The sequence below is a fragment of the Rosa rugosa genome, chromosome 7, assembly GCF_958449725.1.
Source record: "Rosa rugosa chromosome 7, drRosRugo1.1, whole genome shotgun sequence".
Classification (NCBI taxonomy): Eukaryota; Viridiplantae; Streptophyta; class Magnoliopsida; order Rosales; family Rosaceae; genus Rosa; species Rosa rugosa.
Window position 1 is genome coordinate 29007522 of NC_084826.1, and position 26525 is coordinate 29034046.

Genomic DNA, 26525 nt, shown 5'->3' on the forward strand with positions numbered 1-26525 from the left:
CACGTGCATATGACACAATTTCCGTGTAACCCTAACTCACTTTTGCATGCGCCCGATCGATTTGTAATCATGTTGTTTCCCGGCTGACTTCCTTTCTGCTTGTTTGGCAAACGCAATCGAGCACTTGTTCTTTGACGAATATATTTTGGGTAAAAAGTTCATGGTCGATCATATTTTTTTGTAGTGAATGCTATTCATCCCCATGAAAAAAGGAAACAAAATCATTGAAGCTACTCGATCTTTTTTCGGATTCAAATTTGCTCACCACCAAAGTATTGGTGGTGATATCAACACCCAATATAAAGCTGTCATGTGTTATGAAAACATAATTACAGTTAATCATGATATTTTATTAAAAAATTATATTTTAAGTATTAAATTAATTCTATATAACGTGACAAATTTTAATAGGGTAGTGATATTACCACAAAATAAATGTGGTGAGCAAATTTGAATCCATCTTTTTATTTATCATTTCATTCTGATACACTCAACCCTTTTATAGGTCACTGCTTTATGTGAGCATGGTTTTTGCCCATGATTGCAGTGCCCAATAAGCTATACTACACCATGTCCTAGCTCACACCTAGCTAACTTCTTATTATTTTCGATCCATTTTCACATTTTTGTTTGTTTTTAGGTTAAACTTATGCAAATATCTTATGTGTTGTGAAGTTGTGATACCATAGTAGTACAAGCACACGAGTACAACTAGCTTGTTGCATAATTCAATCATGGGTGGTCGATCAATCGATCTTCCTTCAAAAGAAATTTGCATTTGAATTTTTGCACAAGGCTCTCGAAATTTAGACACTGCGCTATCAAAGTAGTAGCTAGACTCTACTTTTCTCACTTGAGTCTACTAATTTAGAATTAATGCTATCAACTTCCAATTTGGTAATGTGATTTTTGCCTCAATATATGAAAAAAACTATACATGTCCGCTTTTAGTGTAAATTCAGTAATCAAAGGAGCAAAAGAAGCCTGAACTTGAGCCAATATCAAACTCCATTAGTCCGCAGATATATTCCTCCGCTTTTTATCATCTCCACTATTACTAGCTTTATCGTTTCCCCTTTCAAAATCCTACGTCTCAAGTGTTTTTGTGGGTGATTTTCACTCTTATTTCCTCTAAAATTACTATTCACACTTCCTTTTTGTTTAAATTAGAATAAACAAAAATGTGAATAGTAATTTAAAATAGAAAAGAGAGTGCGAATATCACATCACTTTTCATTTAGTCAAGTTTCGGTGATGCAACAAGAGACTGTTCCTCCTTTGGGTGGTTGTCTCTTCGATCCATGTGTGGATCCCCTTTGTTTTCGTCTTCCTCTTCTTTGTCTGGTACTCTTGAAGGTAGATGATGCTCTCTGTGACAGAGATGATTTGAGGTTTGTTTTTCTTCGTTGTGTTTCTGGTTTCAAGATGTTTGGGTATTCTGAAATCGCCTTCAGAGCCTCCTAAGCTGTGTTGTTCTTATCGATTATTGCGGCTTAGTGCATCTTCCTCTACGACAGTGCGGACGACGGTGCTGCGTCTTCATCCTTGTTGTTTCCCTGTTTGAGTGGTTACAAGTTTGGGCTCGCCTGGTTTGGGCCTCTGGAGTCTGTTTTGGTTTGGGTTTGTTTGTTCTTTTAGTCTGTAATATGTGGCCCTTTGTTTGGGTCTAGTCTTTTATTAGATTTGTTCTTGGACTAAATTCAGTTTGCCCCCTTAAACTTTGGGGCAAATATCAGTTTGGTTCCTGATCTTTTTTTTTTTAATCGTGATGGTCCCTGCACTTCCAATTTGCATCACCCGAGTCCAAATTTCAAATTTAACTCCAAACATGACGTCATACGGTGAGTTGGCACCGACAAGCATGGCCTACTATTCAGACTTCAACCCTCAGTTTGGACGAAATGTCCAAACTACCCTTAAAGCTCTTTTCCTCGTCTCTCTTCCTAAAACCCGAGAGCTCCTCTCTCTCTCTCTCAACCCTTTCTCTCTCTTCACCTCCACCATGTCGACTTCCCCCTCAGATCATGACCACAATAACTCCGACCCGATCCCGACCCGCCTCAATAGCTTGTTGCAGGATCTCTAGGATTCAATTCAAAACATTTACTAGCTCCCCACCTCGCCGGAGTTCCTCTGTCGAGGAGTCCCGCCGCCAGCGCTGCTCCTGGAACGAGAAGCTCACCTTCAACACTAGACCTACCTTGCCGGCGCTATTGGCTGGGAATCTATCGGCATCATCTCTGGCGTCCAGTCGTTCGAGGTCGGCAACACCACGAAGCTCAAGATCAATCAGATTTCGTTGGGTACCTGGGTATCTGGGTTTCATTGAAAATTAGAATTTTGAATTGGATTTCGGAGGATGAAAAGTGTGTGAAGATGAGCATAGAGGTGGCAATTACAAGGGGGATCAAGTCTTGTTTGCATAACCGGTGAAGTCTGCATCTTTGGATCGGACCGTAACTAATTGCTCACCTGGTGTTTGTGAGCTTCTGGGGTGGTGGAAATGGCGGAGGGGCTGAGGTTGGTGGTGGTCCATCGGAGGCAGCCTCCACTGCTTAGTCGCCCACAGCGAGTTCGAATAGTACGGATGGTCTCCTCCGATCTCGCCCAATTAGACGTTGGGCCTCCGCTGCTGCTTCGCCCCCACCGTCTCCGATGAACCCATCATGAATTGCCCGTCGTTGATCTCCGGTGGTTGTATCTCATCCATCACTTTTATCGAATCCTAATAAAGACTCGAGCTTTATCTCTCTGTTTGTTTTGAAAAATGCTTAGTGGAGGAGGAAATAGAGGTGAAATTGGGAAACTCGGGATGGAAATGGTGAAGATATAAGTGGAGGAGGTGCTCAAGTATTTAGGGCCAGAGAGTTGGGAAACAAGAGATGTAGAGGCCACTGCCATTTTTGAGAGAGTGAGTTGGAGATTCAGGGGGGAGAGAGAGAGAGGTGCATGTTTATTGTCCTGTGTTTTTTTTTTTTTAATCTTTTTGTTGTTAAATGTCTATTTTACCCTTCATGTGGGCCATGCTGTCGGTGCCAACTCACCGTATGACGTCATGTTCGGAGTGAAATTTGAAATTTGGACTCGGGTGATGCAAATTGGAAGTGCAGGGACCATCATAATTAAAAAAAAAGATCAGGGACCAAACTGATGTTTGCCCCAAAGTTTAAGGGGGCAAACTGAATTTAGTCATTTGTTCGTTTAATGAATTTCTGTTGGGTGGTTCTAGTTAGACATCCCCATTTACTATTTGGACCTCCTCTTAGTTTTGCCCCTTTTTTTAATTTTATTCTTGTCGACCTCTACACCACTTCTCTGGGTTCTGGCTATATCCTATGATTACATCTGCTGCCTTAGCTACATCCTTATAGCCTATTGTTTAATCGTTTGGAGGAAGGACATATATTCCAAGAATCCAAGTTTACATATTTAATTCATGCTTTGGGTATGAACTAGTTCAATGGGAGTATGATTTTTTTTTCTTTTCGAAACTCAATTGCAATGGATTAATGACTAATTGTCTAAATGAAGGGAATTCCCAAACTTGCATATTTTTTCTTTGCATATAGCACAATCTTCAGAATTTAACTAGATAAGAATTTACGCATTCAAAGCATTTTGATTGACTGACTTGTACAAAAGATATTATCTTCTCAACACAAGCGAGTCTCGCATTTTTTGAAATGATTAAAGAAGGTTTTGAATTTTTGATATGTCACTAGAAATTTGAGCAAAGTAAAAGGTAAAATATTAAGAAAGTGACAAGTAAATGCTTCTAGGTAAAACATTAACGCGGTTTTGGAATATTTTGGATATCTTATAGTTCACGCTTTCGAGATCCTGCGCATTGCCATCCATTAGTGGAAGATGTGATGTGCAGATGATATAATAAAATAAAACAGTAGGGTACAGTCTACCAGATGATTTAAAAATAATGAATAAAATAAAACATTGGTATGTGACTGGTTTGATTACTAGTGTTGCTTCTTTCATACGTTTGGGAGCTCCAAATTAAAGCATTAAACAAACAATTCTTTTAAATATAAAAGGCAAAGTCTCCTCCTTCCGTTTACAAGCTCAAGATTTCGGATACACATCCCAACATTTGACCATGGTCACCGGTCCATGCCCACTAAATTTCATTTTATGTTATCAATCTCTCATACCTATAATGTGAACAGTTCACTTATGTGGTAGCGTATGCTTTTTTTGCAAACATAGATCACCACGTCAAATTTATCTGTGTTGCTTAATTTATTCACGTTCGTAATTGAGGGAGAAAACCTACAATAAAAGAATGAAACTCTTTAGAGGGTTAGGACACCGGTTCGGTGCCTGTTAAGGACTCTCTGACAATCAAGTCAGTAATCATATTCTAAAAGTAATAGGCTTTGAATAAAATTTGGGTTGCGGCTATTATTGGGTGACAATTTTCTTTGTTCACCATACTTGTTTATTATGCCATACATTTTAATTTTCATTATTTTATTTACTTATATATATATATATTTTTTAACAAAAATCTCTCATTTAAACGAGATGTGATGGCGTGGCGTGGCGGTGCGAATCGTGGCGACGTGGATCGGGCGATGTGGGTCAGATAGATCTCGGCCGGACGATGCTGCACGACGGGGGTGATGGGAGGAGACGATTGGACTGGCCTGAACCAGAATGATGGGCCTGGAGCATTTCCTTGGTGACTACCTTATTGGGCCGCGAATTGTTGGGCTGGGTTCTGCCCTAGTCCATTGTTAATTTGGGCTAGAGTTTAGGCCCTTGGTCTAACCCTATGTTTTTAGTTTTTGTCTAATTACTATAATTTTTCTTGTATTACCAATGGAGGATCCCCGCTACCTCTACGTATTTGATTGTATAATGAGCACGTCAATTTGTATATACGACTGTGGGTACTACCACTAGCTTCTTGTCTGCCTATGTCTTTAAATGGCAGCGGAAGGGTATGTAACGGCCTATTCTGGCTTGTGATGAATATATTATTTCGCCACGGGGGCATGACTACAAAAAAATAAAAAAATAAAAAAAAACTAAAATATATTAAAATTTCCTAATAAAATCATAATCTGATTTACTTCCATTTTTTATTTTTTTTTTCTTTCAGATTCAATATTCATCTATATAAAAAGATTAGTAAGTTAACAGTTATGAGTAATGAGGAAGAGATTGGCGCGGACCGTGGGACTTGGTTCAGGTGATGTCTGCGGATCGTCGGCATCTCTGACGAGCACCCTGAGCGTACAGTTCGCATTGGCGCCCAACTCTCCCCTGAGATAGCAGCGGAGCTCACACAGTTCTTGCAAGAGAACGCCACTGTGTTTGCATGGTCTTACGTGAATATGTCTATCTCCCCCGATATCATTGCGCACAAGCTAAGCATCAAACCATCCTTCTACCCAGTCAAACAAAAAAAGGAGAGCCTTCGATGAAGAGAGGTGTCGTGCAATCAGGGAAGAGGTAACCAAGTTGCAGGGCATTGGGTTCATCCGCCGAGTCAACTATCCCCAGTGGATCTCTAACCTGGTAATGGTAAAAAGCCCAGCGGCAAATGGCGAATGTGCGTAGACTTCAAGGGTCTGAACAAGGCATGCTCCAAGGACAGTTTCCCGCTACCGCATATCGACCAACTGGTTGATGTCACAGCGGGACATGAATTGCTTAACATGATTGACGCTTTCTCTGGCTATAACCAAATCAAAATACACCCCGGTGATCAAGAATGCACCCCGATGATCAAGAATGCACCATCTTCACAACCGACAAAGGCCTATATTGTTATAATGTCATGCAGCACTACATATCAGCGGTTGATGAACACCATGTTTGCGGAGCACCTTGGCAAAATCATAGAGGTATACATGGACGACATGTTCGTCAAAAGCATTAAGGCCGACGGGCACATAGCTAACCTTCGCATTATTTTCGCTGGCTTACGGTATGCTCCTCAACCTAGAGAAATGCTTCTTTGGCGTCACCGCCAACAAATTTCTGGGCTACATCGTCAGCGAAAGCAGCATAGAGGCAAACCCGACAAGGTACAAGCGATCCTCAACATGAAATCCCCTAAGGAGAAGGTTCATGTTCAAAGCCTCCAAGGCAAGCTAACAGCACTATCCCCCTTCATCTCAAAGCTCATTGATAGATGCCTCCCATTCTTCAAAGCCATGAAGAGGTCCCACCACAGGGAAGTGGATTGGACGCCAGACTGTGAGGTGGAGTTTCAGAGTTTGAAAGAATATTTATCGGTAATCCCACTTCACTCCATACCAGTACAAGGTGAAGTATTGTACATATACCTAGCGATATCAACACTAGCGGTCAGATGTGCTATTGTACAAAGAGAAGGGCAGAATGAGCTCCTGGTCTTTTATGCCGGTAGGGGTATGATTGGAGCAGAAACAAGGTACACTCCCCTCAAGCAATTGGCCTTAGCGCTCACTATGGCCGCTAGGCGCCTCCGCCAATGTTTTCAGGCTCACACCATTCATGTTTTGACAAACCAACCACTGAGGCAAGTCATGCAAAGCCCTGAGCACTCCGGCCGCTTAAGTAAGTGGGCGATCGAGCTCAGCGAGTTCGACATTGAATACAAACCACGAACAGCCATGAAGGGCCAAGCGGTAGCGAATTTCATCACTGAGCTCACTGAACCACAACCGGAACCCACTTCTGGGACGCCGGCAGAGAATACCACCATAACCACAACTGACATGGTCTCCATCGGTCAAAAGTCAGGATGGAACCTCTATGTCGACGGTTCAGCTTGTGCCAAGGCTTGTGGCGTCGGAATACTCCTAACGAGACCAGGGGGACTGAGCGTGGAATACGCCCTAAAATTCAACTTCAAAGCTTCGAACAACATGACAGAGACAAACCGCTCATCACTGGGCTACTCCTCGCCATAGATTCAGGCGCTTATAGCGTAAACATTTTCAGCGATTCCCAACTTGTCGTCAACGACAGTTTTCAAGCCAAGGACAGACAATTAATGGCATACTTGGGGTATGCAAAAATCCTCCTTGGAAAATTCAAGTTTCACTCCATCACACAGATCCCTAGAGAAAGGAATGCCAAGGCAGATTCTCTTGCAAGGCTAGTGTTTATGGTGGCTTTCTCCGGGTACCTCACGCAGAATGCTGTACCGTCTGGGGTACCAATCCAACTCCTAGATCCTGAATCAAGAACACAGCGTTAGAGGGATAAACCGTACCGGACTGTTTACATCTCTCCGATGCCTGAGTGAGAAACTAATATATAAGTGTATAAAGTAAATAGTGGATGAAGGAGTTATTACCCGTAAAAGGTAGTTGTTCTGATGCTTTAATACTCGAGCATGGGAAAGGAGTTTCCCCTATCTTTGATGTGGGACGCAGGTTGTTCTCCTGATGCCTCATCAACCTTCTGCTGTGTAATCAGATGGGCTGTGCTGGCCTTGCCCCGGGCCCTGGGTGCTCGGGGTGACATCCCATATGAGTCCCGCCATGGTGGGTCGTGAACCTGGCCCATGGCATAGTACCTGGGAGTACCGATAGGGCCCAGTCGATAGTGCCAAACCTAGTTAAGACTTCCCTAGTATGTACAGCTAGCAACCGCTCAACCACATCAAAGTCCAACTGACATAAGGGTGGAGTGCCTTGACAAACCAAGCATCACCAAAACTCTAGCGGAAATATTCAACATTGAGGTCAATCTCTGTTGGATGGACGAAATATAGAGTACAAGTGCAATGGAATGCTGCTAACCGACAAAGTCGAAGCACGACAACTCAAGGGGAGAGCCACCTGCTACAACATCCAAAATGGTAAACTTTATCGCCAGGGTTTTACTCACCCAAATCTAAGACATCTAACACCGGAGGAAGGGAAGGCAGTACTAGCAACGCCGGAGTGTGGAAATCATTCAGACACACGATCTTTAGAAAATCGAACCATGCGTCAAGGGTACTTTTGGCCCACGCTCGGCGACGACGCTAAAGAAGTTTCCAAGTCATGCTACAAATGTCAACAATATGCTGACCTCCGACATGCACCAGCGGAACCTCTCTCAATCATCATCGGTCCTTGGATCCACTCAACTTAGGGCCTTAACCTCATTAGCAAGCTACCAACCGCCAAAGGTCAATTTAAGTATATCATCGTCTCCATCGACTACAACAGCAAATGGATTGAGGCTGAACCACTAACAGCAATCACAACAGCCAAGGTAACCCATTTCCTCTGGAAGAACATTTACTACCACTATGGCGTACCCCACACCAGTAATTCAACAACGAAGAGGTCATCAATTTCATCGCTAAGTTGGGCACCAAGATGCGCTATGCATCTGTGGCGCACCCCCAAACCAACGGACGGGTCGAAGCGGCAAACAAGATCATTAAAAAGTTGCTCAAGAAGAAGCTTGATGACGCCAATGGCTTATGGGATAAAAAAATCCCAGAGGTCTTGTGGGCCATTAGGACAACCCCAACATCCGCCAACGGGGAAACACTGTTTTGCATGATGTTTGGCACAGAGGAGGACAGGTGGTCCTCCCAATCGAAGTCACACGGCCAACCACTAGGGTTGAGGGCTACTATGCCAAAACCAGTGATGACGGCATCTGCCTCGACAAGGACTTGCTCGAGGAATAACGCCGCAAGGCACACTTGCACAACTTGCAAAACAAGCAACGAGTGTCGCGTTTCTACAACGCCAGAGTCAAGGCCAGAAACCTCCAACTGGGGGACTGGGTCATGAAGGAGGTCATTCCACCGCCAACCGCCTTCCGCCCCACATGGAAAGGTCCATACCAAATTATAGAAGTCGTCGGCTCTGGCACCTTCTACTTGAAGGACAAAGGTGGCGCCACATCCTCTGACCCTTGGAATACCAAACACCTCCAGTATTACTACAAGTAATTTTACCGCCAACCCATGAGCATCTTGACTTAGCTAAATTTTTGTACAATGTTTAGCTAAGAGAAGCTACCCCACGGGGGTACTCTCATTCTTTTGTAAACGCTGACCAGTCAGCTATCAATGAAATGAGGAATTATTCAAACAATTATTCTTAAACGCATAAACAGCCAACTGGCAGTGCCAGCAAGGTCGACCAGACCATGTCCGCTACGTCGTGCACTTAGAACAATCTTAATTCCTTTAATGTTTCATTGAGAGACAAAAGAATCAAGCAAGAACTCTAGCGGTCTAACGGCAAATAAAGGTAAAAAAACATTTGCCAGCAGCAACCCAACACTTAGAAAAAAAATTCACAAATGCTAAACAAAGGCATAATTTTGTATTAAAAAAAAAGGGTAATTATCATAAATGGTACCTGAACTTATCATCTATCTTATCGATGGTACTTGAACTTCAATTTTGATCACAACCAGTACCTGAACTTTTCGATTTTATTTAAGTGTGAGGAGGGGTCCCTTTTATAGGTAAGGGAACCCCTGTCATTTACATGTTCTTCAATGTGGGATGCAAACCCATTATTCTAGTGTAGAAAGGCTCATTATGGAGGCAACTTGGCAAGGCCGGGAAGGTGGCTTCCCGGCGAGGTATTGACCGCTTCTGACTACCGTAGCGTAGCTTAGACATCGGGCTACAAGATGCAAGTCGCGGTTGGGCCCCACCAGGGCTTGTGGGCCCCCCAAGAGGGTGTTACTTATGCTTGGTGATGTAGAAAATAGCCTTGCTAGTAGAGGTATCTACAAGGATGAAAAACATTAGAATAAAAACTCAAAGATTATTGCTTCAGTTGTATCTATATAGTAGGAATTTAAAGTTGTATAGTAGAGATTTAACTTACCTAGACATATGAAGCAGTAAAAAAAACATAGAATATATTACCAATCTAATCAAAAGGTACAAATATGTACATATAGAACCTATACCTAATTAAAAGATAAAAAGTATGAAAGAGAAAGTGAGAGATAATGAGAGAACCTTAGATATAGAGAAACTGGAAATTTTTTTTTTTTTTTAACTTGTGAAATCTTACCCATGAATAAGGCATGTAAATGTGAAATAAAAATGTCTAACCAGTTCTTGGACAAATGTTACCTATAACACCATAATTGATTCTATATCAAAGATAAGCAAAAACTTCTTACTAAAGTTAATAATAAAGGTAGCTGCAAATTAAAAAAGTCACATTAGTACTTAAAAAATAAACAAAGAAATGAGAAGTATTTTTGGAAAGAAGATATGCATGGAAGAAGGAGAGGAAAAAAGAGATGATTTCGGTAGAAAAAAAAGAAAAAGGAGGAGGAGGAGGAGGTAATACGTAATAGGTAAGATCAAGGAAGAATAGTGTTAGCTAAAATTTAAAAAAAAAAAAAAAAAAAAAAAAAACTAGGTTCCTCTAAGGATGAGAACGGTGTGCTGCTTTGGTATGTCGTATCTAGCATCTTCTCCCTTAGGCATGGAGATTTTTCTAGGCCTTAGCCTAGCTCTCTCACTCTCTTTCATCACTGACAGTGGAGGATTTGCAACAAGCCCGATTTGGGCAGAAGTTTAGAGCAGCGAGAGTTGTCGCGGGAATGGTGGTCGTGGTTCGTGGGTTCAGGAGCACAACAGTGGATCGTGGTTCGTCGATTGTGACGGACTTTGTCTAGGCCTTTTAGAATTTGGGATTGGCACATTTTTTGGGTCGCCTATGGTAGTGATGGTGGTTGGGAGGCGCTTAGTTGTTGGTAGGCGAGTGTCTGGCTGTCTCCGGCAAGGATGGTGGTTTCACAGGTGATGGTGGTGGCTGGCTGAGGTTGGTTGTGACCAATGAATAAAATATCGAATATCGAGGATATTTCGACAGTCTAGAAACAGAAATTTCGACGGAAATATCGATATCGATAAATATTCGAGAAAAATGATGGAAATTTAGATAAAAACCGAGAAATTTTAAATAAGACCTTTGGAATGTTATTTAATCAATTATCTACTATATTTCAAAAGAAAATGTTGAATATGTTATAGAGAAACTGAAATTGAGAGGAAATCGCTGTGTATTCTCATTGATAATAGGAGCCTCTTTATATAGAGGATTACAATGCATAGAGTCTGAATCATACAAGGAAAGATAATCTCTAGATTCTTCTAATTAAACCCTATTACCACTAGGTCAAGTAACCTAGAGTTTGGGCCAAACACAAATTAGGGTTTTACATGAACACTCCCCCTTGTGTTGCCCAAACGCGGTGCTTCTCTCGTTGCCTAGCTAAAAACCTTGCCGAGTAACAAAAACCCTGTGGGACAAAAATAACCTCGGTCGAAGGGGAAAAAGAGCATAACATACCCTTCACGTTTCGAGACTATACATGTAAACATCTCCCCCTGATGTGTGCATCTCCCCCTGATGACAACGGTCATTGGAGTTCGGATAATTTCCGTAAACGATGCTACCACTACACCAATTTCGAAATCAGACAACACATATCAAACGACAGCGAACATTTTAACTGTCGTCTGATTAAATCAGACGACAGCAAGAAATATTATGTCGTCTGAGTTTTTGAATCAGACAACAGTTTTTTCTTGGCTCTTGTGCAATAGCATTTCAGACAATAGTTGATTTTTTTGATGTTGTCTGAATTAATTCATTCAGACAACAGTTATTATGTGATGTAGTCCAATGTTCATTTATACAATGGTTGATTTTTGCTGTTGTCTGATTATTTTCAATCACACAACTGTTATTAGGTGTTTGTTGTCTGATATCTTTTAAGTCAATGCCTGCTGAAAGATGTTGTCTGATTTGAGTGGTTCACACAATGCTTTTTATTTGTCTGTTGTCACATGAGTTTCAGACAATGCACCTTATATTTGATGTCGTCTGAGTTTTACATTTTTTTTTTCCGATACAATAGCTGACTTTTAGCTAGGGTTGATATATTGCTTTAACACTTGGACAAAAATCAAAAATTTAACTTTTTCCCTCTCCATTCGACCAAAACACCCGAGCTCCCGCTTCTCTCTTCAAAATCACTTTCGATCTCCCCAACCCTCAGTCCTCAGTACTCTCAGCCATCTCTCTCTCTCTCTCACACCCAGTGACCAGTGACCAGTGACCGCCAATCGACCACCACAGTGACGGCCTCCATTCGATTCTCTTCCTCCTCCGCCTCGGAACATAAAAGATTAAATCCTTCGATTTCCTCCACCTCGAGAACGATCAAACAGCTTCATCTTCACCACCATTCCTCTCTCTTCTCTTTGAATTTTGCAATTTTTGATTGCATATTTCTTTCATTTTCGATTAATCGCAGATTTTCATCATCTATTTTTGTTTTCTCTGTGCCTCCTTCTCTTATTATTGTGCATATTTGTGGGTTCAGGTACTATGGATTCATCAAGAAAAGTTAAGTAAAATGGGGAATTTGATTCTACACCCAAATTCACACACCCCTTTTAGAATAAACCCATCCATAAGAGTGTTTTAATATACACCCAAACCAATTAATTAGGTTTATTCAAAATAAAAAAAACCTATTAAATAGGATAAATATTAAAACCCAATGTTGTTAAGAATCACTAAAGCTGCCACTATCAAATTCCCCACCTATTAAATAGGATTAATAGTCAAAATCATCTAGCAAAGATTATGGAGTTTGATTGACGTTATTGTTGTTATTACCTTCACTTTAGGTTTTAATCAGTACTTAATTTTAGGTGTTTACATTAATCTCATTATTATGATACAATGATGAATTTTTAGTATGTTTCTTCCTATATATAGAAGCTAAGGAATTCATTCGTCATTTTTCCTTTGGGTGGAGACCTTTCACAAAGTTGCATATGATTTCAAAGGATGATTTCAAACGACCTATTCATGAGATTTATTTCATCAATTTCTTATGGGTTAGAGACTTTCTTTCAAATAGGTACATATATCATATTCGTAATTCAAATTACTTATTCATTAGATTTATTTAGTATAATATCTTTGTTAATCCCTTGATTTTGTGTAAAGCTTGAATTGGATGGATTTTTAGTAATTAGAAATTTCAATTTATGCATCTGGTACAAAACTTAGTTTCATTCCTTCAAAATAGAATCGTTATTTCTAATTACCTGATACTTAGATTGCTTTAATATGTAATACCTATGATTTAGATGTTTGTTTTTGTAGTTTTAAATTATTTGTGTGACTCTATATCGTAGGTTGTTTATTCCATAACCTATAGTACATTGACAATTAATATACCTATAATTTAGATAATATATTTTGGATATATGTATGTAAATCCTAATAGAGTTTTACCTTTGAAATAGATCTATGAAGGTAATTTGCAATTGTATAAGGAATCACAACATGCAGGGCACTAGTAGTTGGGAGATTTTTGAAGACTACATTGCAAAGTGCTAGTCGAGATGACGGATGAAGTGTTATAATGGTCTTTATATTAGGTTCGAAAATGTAAAGTTTATATTTCAATTGTAAAAACAAATTTAAAATTGTTTATTTCAATACTGGATGAACGTCATTTACGGTTGTACTCATTGTCCCTATTTCAATAAATTTTTAGGCTTATTCCTTCAAAAAGAATGTGTATTTAAATTACCTTGATATTAGAAATAAATTTCTTAATATTGTAAAGTTCATTTTCAATTGTAAAACAATGAATGATAATAATGAGTTTGCTAAATTATAGTGCAAAAACTCTTGCACATTCAAAATTATTCAATGCGCCAAAATTAAGGGATAATTATATATTAAGCAAACTCTACAGTTACACATAACTATTAGGGCTAAATACAAATTACTATCCTGTGGTTTAGGTCCAAAATCAATTCAGTCCCTGAACTTCTAATTTCATCAAAAACACCCCTGCACTTTCAATTTTGATCTAATAGGTCCAATTTGTTAGTTTTCCGACAATTGAGTTATTTAAATTGTTAATGTGGATCATATATGACCTATATTTTATGATGTGGTGTCAAGGTGGTCTGCATTATCAATTTAGGAGTGAGTCCTACTATTAAAAATAAATAGTTTTTCAACAAATAATCCAACTATTTGAAAGAATATTAACGAATTGGACCTATTAGATCAAAATTGAAAGTGCAGGGGTGTTTTTGATGAAATTAGAAGTCCAGGGACTGAATTGATTTTGGACCTAAACCACAGGGTACTAACTAGTATTTAGCCCTAACTATTATGTGGTCCTTGACCACCCCATAGAATCAGGCACCTATGTGGAAAAAAATGTAGGGGTGAAAAAAAAAATCTTAAAGCAATCAATCTACATCAAGTACATTTTACATGGGCTAATTACATTAACTCGACCATTTTAGAAAATTAATGAATATGGAATGATTGTATAACTACACCTATTAGAACAGATAAGGAAAATAACATAGCTTAATGAGTGGATGTTTAATCATGTCGATAAAGAGAAATATTTATATAATAGAATCTGATAATACACAAGCTGGAGGATAGGATGTTTAATCACGTTGACATATCTAATGATAGGAATATCTCCACAAAAGGATGTTATCTCCACAAAAGGATGTTTAATCACGTTGAGAAATCTACGAAATCTAATAGGAATATCTACATAAACACATCTACTAAAAAATAGCAAATATATAGATCAAATCTGAAAGGAAGAGATATATATACAATAATTAGGCAATTAATATTTTAAATAAGGAATATCTACACAAACATATCTTCTAAAATATGGCATCAGTTACATACAATAATTAAGGCGCTTAATCACGTTGAGATATCTAATAATAGGAATATCAACACAAACATATCTACTAAAAAAGGGCAAATATATAGATCAAATCAGAAAGGAAGATATACAATAATTAAGGCAATTAACCGTCTTTAAATAAGGGAAAATAAATTGAATGTATAAAATTCTAATTTGTGTTTATAACTGATGCCATATTTAAATTAAAAAAAAAAATCAACAGCTATATTTGATGCATATTTTCCTTATTCAACCAGAAGGGTAAAATAGTCAAACTAAAAAAAAACGTGAAAAAACTTAATTATAGACTTAAAACCTATAAAGAAGGTTCAAAGTGTGAATGGGTGTAAATTAAAAGAAAACATATGGTTGGGTTTTTCTTAAAAGGGGCTTCATTTTTTGGGTTTTTTTCTAATTTTCTCAAAAGTTAAGTCCCGGTACCCAATTCAAGATCCGCTCTTTCCAAGACAGCATAGTCCAGAAAATGTAAGGAAACCTCTGGGTTCTTTAATTTGATTCGATTTTATTTCAAATTTAGGGTTTTTCTTTGTTAACGATTTGCCCCAATTCTGGGTTTCATTCTTTTTGAGAAAAAGAATGCAGCTTTTCTTTTGCTGATTAACATGTGTTTCTGGGTTTGATTAGTAATAGGATTTATAGTCTTGTTTCTTACTGGAGGGCCAGCTGGGGCATTGATTGTTGCTCCTATGAGGATGAAGCAGCCTGCCATTGTATTGATGATCTAGAGAAAATGAAAAGTAGGTGATCTTTTATTGAATGTCCTAGCATTTGATTTTGACTCGGAGATAATGTTGTAGTGCTTGATTGATAAGCATATTGTTTTTTTTTTCTCAGGGATTTATCATTGTGCAGTGGAGGGGAATGCTCTTAAGGCAATTGAACTGACTAAACAGCTGGCGAATGACTTACTGGAGAAAAATAAAGACTTGCATTTTGATCTTCTCAGCCTTCACTTTGTTGAACTTGTTTGCTCTAGAAATAAAGGGAGCACGGATCAGCATGCGTGAGTTTTCAATTTACTTTATTAAGTTTATCTATATCTTGATGTATCTTGTGCAGATACATCCAACAACTGAGAGATGCATGGCGTACACAATTTCTTTGTGACATTCATTGAAGTACTACAAGATAGGCCTCCTAGTCATGAACTAGAGAATGAAGTATTTCTTTTTTATTTCTCATATTATTATCAAATTTTGCAGTGTAAATCCGTTTAAGCTCATTGGACTTGGATTGTCAATTTGGACTTTTGCTGTAACTGGTTGTGGTTTTTCATTCAACTTCTTGTCTATCTTAATCTGCCGCATGTAAGTGACTTGATCCTTCTTGTTTTCTCAATACACCCCTGGCCTAGCTTCTTCTTGTTGATGTGGGATATTTTTATGCTATTTTGGTTGGTTTTGCCTGTATTAATCCAAGTTATGTTCTTTAAAGGCTAGTTGGTGTTGGTGAGGCTTCGTTTATTAGTCTTGCAGCTCCGTTCATTGATGATAATGCCCCAGCTCTCAGGTATTGGATCTTTTTTTTCTGTTTATACCTATTCTTTTGCATTTGTTTGACCTGAGGTAATTACAGTATTACTATTTAGACCATCATTTCTGTTAAAAATATGATGACACTAAGGCAGTGAGTATATGCTCTAGGATTCGCAACTTCTCTATTTTATTTGGATATCTTGACATCTGTGGCTTTTGCTCCCTCTCTGATAAGAACAAGTTTTGTCTATTGTGTTGGGCTTGGCTTCATTTGCTAAACTTTTAACTTTTTCTCTTTTAGAATGCTATACATAAGCCTTAAAGTTCTGCAGCATAATAGGTTGTCTTTCTGTAACAAAGATGGTGGGATATAGTTATGAAGACTAAAATAGAATCTCATCGGTCATAAGCTACAGATATTCTGAACAAAACAGTCTCATGATCAGTTTCATGTCAGCAACAATTAATTGGACAATGCTTGACCTTATAATTTTCACGTGAGCTCTTCTTTTACTATTCTGTTAAGCTGAGAATCTGCCGTGCCTTATAGTCTCTTGTGATGCTGTTTTGGTTTTGTTCTTGTTGGGCTTCTCTGCTTGTAAAGGTGTCTCACTGGTGTTGACAATTACTGCTCCTCATTGCATTTGAATAGAGGAGGGCTTTGGAGATGGGGTTAGATGTATATCTTAGATCTAGGTTGATGGGCGGTTTCCATTCTTTAAGTCGGTACCATAACTGTCAGCTGTTTTAATCGATGGAGGATTACCAGTCATAGAATGAAGCAATCTAAAGGTACAAGATAAAAGTTTGTAATAAAGCTAACTTTTCAGAATGTTCTTACAACATTTAAGTGAGGTGTGGATGGAGTATGGCTGAGCTATAGAAAATAGCAATCTATAAGATTCCAACAAATGGCTAAATTTAGCTCTGCATAAAGCTGCAAGCTTAGTTGCCATTTCGGCCTAGAGAATGGAGGGCTAGCTTATGAGTGATTTTTGTATTGTTCAATTCCCTGTATTGTGATGCTCCAGTAATCATTATCTTTTCCCATTGAAGCAGGGTAAACCTTTGTAGGGAAAATAAACAGGTGCATCAGTTGCAAAATGGAAAGAGAATAGGTTCATCACTAGCTTGCAATTACACATTTTTTTGTTAAAATGCCATGCTATGTACCACACAGTTTTTGAGCAACTTCTCAACTTTTAATTTTTGATTTTTGATTTTAAATTTTTTTTTTTTTAGAATGGGTGCTAAGTGTTCTAGAAATGCTACAAGAGAAGTTTCATAAACAGCTGGATAAACTCCAATCACTACTAGAAATCTGTTCATTTACATCACCACTATTAAATCGGTCGGAATTGCCCGCGATGTAAAAAAAACATATAAACATCGGCTTATGAAATATCGATTTCTATTGTGGTTATAAACATCGGTCGTTAAATTAACCGATGTGTAAACTTTCGTTCAAAAATTTTGAAAAAAACACGGAGGGACTAAGTTAAAAAGTTTGAGAAACGCGGGGTCCAAAATTTTAATTCCTCCAACACTTAGTCATTTTGTCTGAAACTTTCGAACCCTAATTGATAAACTCTCACTGCCTCCTTCTTCGCGTTCCCGACCTCAGCTCCTTCTCCAATTAACCTGACCCGCGCCCCCGACCACAGCTCCTTCTCCGACCTGACCCGGGGCCCCGACCTCAGCTCAGAGCCTGGAGCTCGTTCTTCGTCCTGACCTCGAGCTCATTCTCCGACCTAAGCCACCTCAAGCCTTTTCTCCGACCACCACCAGCGTATGTTCTCTCTCTTCTCTCCACCACCATTACTGATTTTGTCTCTCTTCTAATATGACACTGCTCCGGTGAGCCCGCTGTTAAACAGGTCCGGTTTCGAATTTGATTTCTTCTAGTTGAGGGATTCAAGTTGATTTTGCTTCCGCCCGAAACCCTATTCAACTCTTCCCGTGATTTGGTAATTTCTTTCCGATTGGCAAATCTCTCTTTTCTAACTTTGTTTCCGACTTTCCAGGTTGCCCAAGCGAAGAAGCCCATCATTGCTCCTCCTCCCAAAAGCCAGTGTGAGTCAATTTGCCTCATTCCTATTTGAATTTTGAATTTGGATTTGTTTTATATTTATTGTTGCTTCAATCCAGTTTTCTACTTTTCATATCCCTCAGATCCAATTCCTCTTCTTTTCGATTTTGACCTAACTTTTTTGGTTTTCTGAAATTTTTATTTTTTAGGGATTTTGATTTATGATGCGATTGCTTTTAAAATTGTTGCAATATGGGGACCAAGAGGGATTTCAGCACTGCGATTCTCGAACAGAAGAAGGCAGTAAATCTCCTTGTCGTCGATGAAGCCATCAACGATGACAACTCCGTCGTCACTGTCCACCCTGAGACCATGGAGAAGCTCTAGCTAGCTCTTTAGGGGCGACACAATCCTCATCAAGGTGCGATTTTGATGTGTTTTTGTTGGTTTATTTGGAATATTGTTGAAGAAAATTGATGGAATTTTGCTTAATTAGGTTTTGGGTAGTGAGTGAAGGATGGATTTATAGTTGGGTTGATGGGTTTTAGGTGTTTTGTTTGAGATCTGGTGACTGGGTGTATTTGGGTGTCCGGAAGTTGGGATTTTCTGCTGGCTCTGAACCCCTGTACTATTTTTTAATTGTCTTAATCACCTTGTTTAAGTTGCACTCTTGTGATTCCTAATTCTGACATTGCATTGGATGATAGAAAGATAGGGTGGACGGTCATTAATGCTAAAATGTGAATTATGCAGGATGTCTCAAAGAGTGTGACAAAACTTGCCGTGAGAGAATCCCGAGCTCAGGATTTGAGGAATGAAATTCTCACCTCTAAAAAGTGACAAGGTTCTGAGCAAGAAGCCCCCTACTCCTCACCTGCGAGTTGTGGCTGATTATCTGTTGGATGCAACAACTAAAGAAGCCAACAAGAGAGTTAAGCTTGCGAGAGCTGCAATGGGTAACAACAACCCTGGTTGCCGTGGATTCAAGAAAGATAAGGACCGCCTTAAGTCTCTCAGTGCTCAGGTATACTTTAGCTTCCTTTTTGTACTTATTTCTTCATGATTATACTTCATGTTGGTAGGCAGAGACCAGAAGTTGCTAATTGATTTGTTATAATCTAATGCTAGGGACCCAAGAAAGGAAGATGGGAAAGAAAAGATGGCAGTGACAACCATAAGCAAAAAAGGCAAAAGACTTAATTTATCTATTTATCTCATCCATGTGTTGTATAGACAGAGGGTTTATTAGCCACCTCCCAATTTGTTTCAATCCTTAGTGTTGGTATTTGGCTTTAAAGTAGCTCATGTATCATTCATTGATTAACTACAGAAACAAAGGTGAGATACAAAACAATGAGACAGAAATGATCATATAATCATCCTCATGTGGACGGACTACTTGCGTCAAATGGTGGCGGCAAGCAGAGAAGATTGGTATGTTAGTTGTATGATACTCATTTTTAGCTATTCAGTTTCTGTTCTTGTATTTTACAAATCATGGTAATGAATTTATAGAAAGAATTTTTAGATACTCCGATCGTTTTTTTTTTTCTGGCATTCACTTCTGGTCAGGATTTGTATTCAGGCACCACGAATCATAGACTAATTGGACTGTTTGTTTATGACTGGATGTTTTATCCTCTGGTTCAACAGTTCTAGTACTTGTGTCCCTTGGTTCAATTTCTACTAGTATATGCTATAACTTTCTAGTCACTAGCATTGTTTATAAACCCCAAGTCCTGGTTTTGCCTCATTAAATTTATATGTTGCAGAAATTAAAGGCTAGAATTTTCTTTAAAAGAATTATTGGCACTGTTGTGCGATCTATGCAAGCGGATCAAAAGGAGCAAGGTTGGTATCTTTATGTTTTTCCTTAGAATAGAATACGTACTGCATATCTTTCTTGTAGAATTTGATCGTTTCTAATTTTTATACTTTTATAGCCAAGTTACTTGCATGCATCTAAAACAATCAAAATATGTTGTCGTATTATTAAGTTTTCAGAGGATCATCATTATTTCTTTTCTATATAATGAATTTCCATAGTTGTTTTATTCAGTTTATCTCCCTGATACTCTCTCTCTCTCTCTCTCTCTATATATATATATATATATATATATATATATATATATATTATATATATATATACTCTGTCTTCAACTGTTTCTTTGAGCTGATGGATAGTAAAGATAATACTAGAGTGCAGAACAAGATAGAAACTAATTAAAATGCCCTTTACAATATCATTTTGTGTTGCTAATATATATCACTAGTCACTGCACCATCAAACTGTTCAATCTGAGAAAGGGGTTAATGGAGACTTTAATTTTAGGAGTGGGCAGACTAGTATAACAAGACTTAATTAAGTGATGACATCATTTTTCTGCCCTTACGTATCTAGATTTTCACTGTATTATGAAAGTTGGATTTATTTTACAGTTTGCCGTGTCTACTATGCCTAAGATGTATGCGGGACACATGTATACCTGATAAGAAGATGCTTAAAGATCCAAGGAGGCTGTATGCACCTGGCCGTCTCTATCATATTGTTGAGAGAAAGCCTTGCAGGTGTTGTTCCTTTGAAATAAACGTTGGCAAATATCTGCTTGATTAAATCCAGAAACTTAGATTTCAATTCATAAGAACAAGATTCCATTGCTGTTCTCGCACCTGTCATTATATAGTGTCTGTATATTCAGTTGTAACCTAACATATAGTATTATAAATGCATTTCTATTAGGGATGTTATACAATGCCACTCGTGTCAGTGGGATAGATTTAAAGTATATGATAATAAGGCTTTTGCCTTTAGCAATGGTTCTCAGTGCTGCTATGCTATGCTTTGAATGCCTCTTTTTTCTTTTTTGGTTTTGCTTGATATTTGTCTGAGGGTTTGTAAATGTTTATTTTGCTTGAACTTGACAGATCAAAGTTTCAAACTTTGCACTTATTAGTGCATTTATGACGGAGTTGGAAGCTGAACACCTGTTATCCAGGTTTATATGTGATCCTTTTATTGGAAATTCTACATGATTTTCAGATTATTTGAGTACTTATTTTATCAAGTGTTGCTGGACAGATTTCAGTCTAGATTGTGTTCAGATGCTCATCAATAATATCTACATTTGTAGGATTTTGATGTATGCTGCAGATAAGTGACACATGACCTTGTTTCTGCAATTTGTATGCAGAACGTTAGAGTCAACTAGCTGTCAGTCTGCTGATCAGGTGGAAGCAACATTAGTTAACAAAGGAGTCAGAGTAATATCCGAAGAATCAACCTGTTGGTGTTGTGCTTGTGCGGGCGTGGCTGGCCAGAGATAGCTAATACATGGGAACCCTTGGAGAATCTCCAATCTGTCTCTGATGTTATAGAAGCATTTGAAAAAAGGTATTATTTTGTTTCTGTTTCTGTTTTACGTTCCAGTTACTTCCAAGTCTTTATATTGCCAGTGTTGGCCTCTATAGATAGTCCATAGGGTTTCCACACTAATTATCTTCATTAGCTTGTTTACCCAATCACTGTGCCTTATGTGTTGCATGTTTATATATTTCTAGTGGGCGGTAAAGACGCGGAAATCATATAGCCAAAATCAAATTGACGAGGTGTGCATTGAAGTGGCTGATTATATACAGAGTTTGATGTAGGACTGTGACTGCCAAGATGTTTTTTGAGTAAGGCTAGCTAGTTTTGGCTTTGAAGCAAACCTTGGTGTGGAACTTTTGTACATTGTTGCTCATATGTTTCCAAGCTAGCTTTTGTAAGTTTAGGGGTTTATTTTCTGAATTATGTTGAATCATGAATTTGGAAAGAAAATTAATGGAAAGCCCCTAATTTTGGATGATGAGAAATGCACTTTTTTTCCCAGCAATAGCTAAATGCAAACTTTTCACATCATGCTTGTCAAAATGAAGTGAAGTATATTAAAGCATAATAAAACAGTAATGCCAAGGAAAACGAAGTCAGTTGAGAGATTAGAAATCAGTATCAAAAATGAAATCGATGTCCTATGATTATCAATATATCGAATTGTAACTCAAAACCGATGTAATCAAAACTACTGCACATCGATTTCTAATCACCAAACCGTAATCTATTATGAACATACAAATCACCTACAATGGAGCAAACCGATGTGTGGTCAAAAGGTGAACATCGGTTTTACGAACAAACAATACTCATGGGAACTGATGTCTACAAGTGTACTGGACATCACTTCTGGAATAGAAATCGATGCAAATGTTCAAGTAGGTATTGTTCGACATATACTTTTTTAAGCATAAAATGTGAAAATATGAAGAATTAGACATACCTAACATACAAAAATATGATGATTATAACGATTATACATCGATTTGTTTTTTAGAATCGATGTTGGTTGTTGTCTGGGACATCGGTTGAAAACGCGCTTATACTGATGTCTATACTTTTCTCTACACCCACTAAGACATCGGTCGAAAATTAGTTTAACATCGGTCCAGAACCGATGTCTATGAACAAAATTCTAGTAGTGAATGTTTGTGAAAAGATTAAACTTTGAAATTCTTCAACTTGAGGCCACGGTGTCGTGTTAGATCAGGTCCCATAATATGGCTTTTCAAAGGTTTTTGTTGAAACAAAAAGATCGGTGGTTTCAGCCTTGAATCTGGGATATTCTTGGCACACAAAAATTGCTCAGGGCACTGTCATTTACTTGGTGGCTGCTTGTGTGTCAGTTTGTTTTAGATATTTTAGATATATTCTCAACTTGATGTTCTTATGGTATGGTAGTGGCATATCCAATGACTCTTAATTCCATTAGAAGTATATTATAGAACATACTTGGATTAAATTAGTAGTTGCACTGCTAATTGTTGCAGTCATCTTGGGTTCATTTGGTAAGATTGTTGGCTTTTTTGAACTATTATTAGATTTCAGATATATGTTTAAGTTGTAGATTTTATTTACTACCTGCCATGCCTCCCCCCTCTCCCCTCCTTCCCTCTTCTTATCATGTCTGTTCTCTTAGATATATTGATTGGGAGTTGTTTTGGTGGGATGTGGTTTTGAGAAAATGGGATGATATCTGTAACATTCTACTACCAAGAAGAATTTTTTTTCTTCTTTGCTGTGCATTCATTTGGTTTTTGTTTTTATCTCTAAAGCTTCTATCCAGTATATACTGTATACCTGTTATAATTTGAACCTCTGTAAATTGAATACACTAGGAGAAGAATCATGTTTTATGATAATTTTTCCTCTACTCTTCAAAGTTCTAAAGGGCAAGAACTTTTGGAAAACACATTTATTTGTTTTCAATTTCCAGAAGAGGATGGACTCATATTCATTCTTTGGTATATGGGCTTCCTATTATTTTCTTTTACTTATTCAAAATGCAGGATGATGGGGACCAATTCGTGTAAACATGCATCAGGTTCATTTGACTGGAATTTCTTACATTTTCCTCCAACTTCTTTGCAGGTTCATTTGACTGGGATGTTTGTGTGACTTTTCGTCTTTTCCTTAGGTTTGCATTTTCCTTTATGCATGTCCCTTGTTTATATTATATGCATTATGTACTGCTTTTACTGCTTGTGATGTTGTAGTTATGGTTCTGAGCTGGGTGCTATTCCCCGTAGCCAGTTATCTGTTGGTTATTTTGTCTTTCGTATGAAAGAAGTAATAAGTGAGTACATACTTTGGTGTAGCAGGTATACAGTTGCTTTGGTTCTCCCTTTGTTTATTTTCAACATTTTGTTACTGAGGCTATTAAACCTTTCTGAATAATAATAGTAGAGATTTTTGATCAAATAACTGAGGTTGATGCTTTTTGATGCAGGGCTTTCCGAGGGTAAATAAAAGTATGTACTTAAAGCTGCTGGTGCATTGTTTTCATTTGTAAGGTTTAGGCAGGGTTAGTGTGCATCACATTTATGGACAAGTATAAGTTTATGGTTAGGGTTAATGTTGGGATGGAATGACTTTGTTGAATATATGGATGAATGTATCGGATCTTTACATAAATGAATTTGTTTTGAATGTGTTGTCATTTGGATTCCATATATGCAGAATGTCGGTCTTTTGAATGTCTCTCAGACCATTCTATTTTCCAGCTAAAAACTATTGTCTAATAATTATTCATCATAAAATGCCTAGCAAAAACTGTTGTATGAGCTATCTAACTATAATACATTAAGGACTAAAAGAATGAGAAAGCCATTGTCTAGCAAAACAACAGACAACAGTTTTTTGGAGAAACCTATAATATCAATAATGGATAGACAATGGGAATTTCAACTACATGTTGTCTGACCCAACCTTCAGACAACAGCAAGCATATAAGCCCCTGTTGTCTGACACAACCTTCAGACAACAGCAATCATATAACCCGTTGTTGTTCTTTCTGGTATTCAGACAACAGACAGCATAGTAGTCGCTGTTGTAGTAAACTTTATCAGACGACAGTTTTTTGGTATTGTCTGATCCATGTATCAGACGGCATTGAGATAGACAACAGCAAAGTATATAATCAGACGACAGTGAAAAACTGTCGTCTGATTGAAAAATTGGTGTAGTGTACCAAACATGTTTCTCGAAAGTGGAATTTAGGCAATGACTTAGTGAGCAAGCCTGCCACACTGTCCTCAGATTGAACCTAGTTCACTTTGATCTTGAGGAGAGTCTGTTGTTGCTGATTATCCTTGGTGTTGTCGCTTTTGATGTAGCCTTGCTTCATTTGTTCAAAACAAGCAACATTATCCTAAATGCTTGTAGGCTCATCTGTGGTAGACTTCAAACCACAACTGTTCGAACATGCGTAACTATGGATCCAATCCATATACATTCATGAACCACTTCGTGAATAGTAATAATCTCTGCATTGTTCGAAGATATAGCGACTAGGGTCTATTCTGTAGACCTCCAAGATATCACGGTCTTTACCCATGGTGAACACTTAACCAGTTTGGGAATGACTTTTGTGTGGGTCAGAGAGATACCCAATATCAGAAAAACCTTCCAAAACACATGTCGTTTTGGGATGGAGATAGAGGACGCAGGCCAGTGTTGGCGGCGTTCCTGGTGTGTGATGGGTCCGAATCCATCATCTCTCTGTAGGGATAAAACAAGCCCATATCAATCGTACATCTCAAGTATTGAAATATATCTTTTACACCAATCCTAATGGCGTCACGTTGGCGCAGAGCTATACCTTAGCTAACAAGTTCATGGCAAATGAGATGTCCGGTCTTGTGCATTGATCTAAGTACAATAATGCGGATATTGTACTTAACTAGGGCATTTCTGCCCTTAGCGCCTCTTCGTCGTCATCCTTCGAACGAATAGGATCCTTTTCAGGATCAAGACTACGGACGATCGTGGGGGTGCTTGAAGGCTTGACCTTGTCAAAATGCCTAAGCATCTATCGACACGATGCTCAGGTTCCAAACCGAGACATAATCGTGTTCTCCCATAATCTTTCATCTCAAAATCGGATTTCAAGTGTTCAGCGGTTTCCCTTAACTCTTTAAGGGCTTCTAATGAAGATCATTTCCAACATGAACCGCGATAGAATCCGAAACTTGTTATGGAAACGCGTGGGCATATCCCTTCCCGATCAAGTAGTCACTTTAGTGAGCGTTTCAACCTTATTGCAAACGCGCTCTGAGGTCTAGAGCCACTTGACTTGGGTAAATGAAGTCCACCATGAACCTTTATGTATATTTCGTATCTAGATCCCCATAGAGATACGTGTTGACAACATTTGTAAGCTGCATGATCAGTTATTCGGAAACTACCAAACTGACAAGGTAGTGGAGTGCAATGACATTCATTACGAGAGAATATGTCTCATCGTAGTCGATTCCAGGGCGTTTTATGAGAAGCCTTGCGCCTTAAGGCCAGATTGCCATATCTTTTTCTCATCACGCTTTCTAATGAAGACCCATTAGTCAATAGGTTTTATGTTAGGAGGTGTTGGCATCATTGGCTCAAAACCTTCCTTTTCGTTAGAGAATCCAACTTAACCTGGATCGCATCTTTCCATTTAGGCCAGATTTCTCTAAGTTGGCATTCATTCATCAACGGAGCATGGTTCGATATCATCTGACTCAACAAACTCATGCGCAACTACATCATCAATTATGATGGAGTTTCTATCCCACGTCTCATGTACACTAGTGTAATTTTCATAAAGCTCTATATTCTCAGGAATAGGTTCTGACGTTGAGGCGTCCCCCAACGATAACCATAACCCGGAAGATACTCATGAGACGGATTTTGAGTCTTGATGATCAAATGATTGGAATGTGCCAAAGTATCC

At 38.4% G+C, this 26525-nt stretch overlaps 2 long non-coding RNA genes across 3 annotated transcripts; both read left to right on the forward strand.

Moving 5' to 3' along the window:
- The first annotated feature begins 17603 nt into the window (after positions 1 to 17603).
- On the forward strand, positions 17604 to 19417 carry LOC133720218 (uncharacterized). Of its 2 annotated transcripts, none has more exons than XR_009851765.1 (5): positions 17604 to 17985; positions 18074 to 18269; positions 18435 to 18646; positions 18979 to 19249; positions 19354 to 19412. It is a non-coding gene; the product is annotated as an uncharacterized LOC133720218 (long non-coding RNA). The 2 variants fall into 2 exon arrangements; XR_009851766.1 differs by having other exon boundaries at positions 17606 to 17985; positions 18221 to 18269; positions 19354 to 19417.
- A 1-nt stretch (position 19418) lies between these two features.
- On the forward strand, positions 19419 to 22102 carry LOC133720217 (uncharacterized). Its single transcript, XR_009851764.1, has 6 exons — positions 19419 to 19659; positions 19998 to 20076; positions 20665 to 20793; positions 21151 to 21221; positions 21417 to 21616; positions 21784 to 22102. It is a non-coding gene; the product is annotated as an uncharacterized LOC133720217 (long non-coding RNA).
- The last annotated feature ends 4423 nt before the right edge of the window (positions 22103 to 26525 follow it).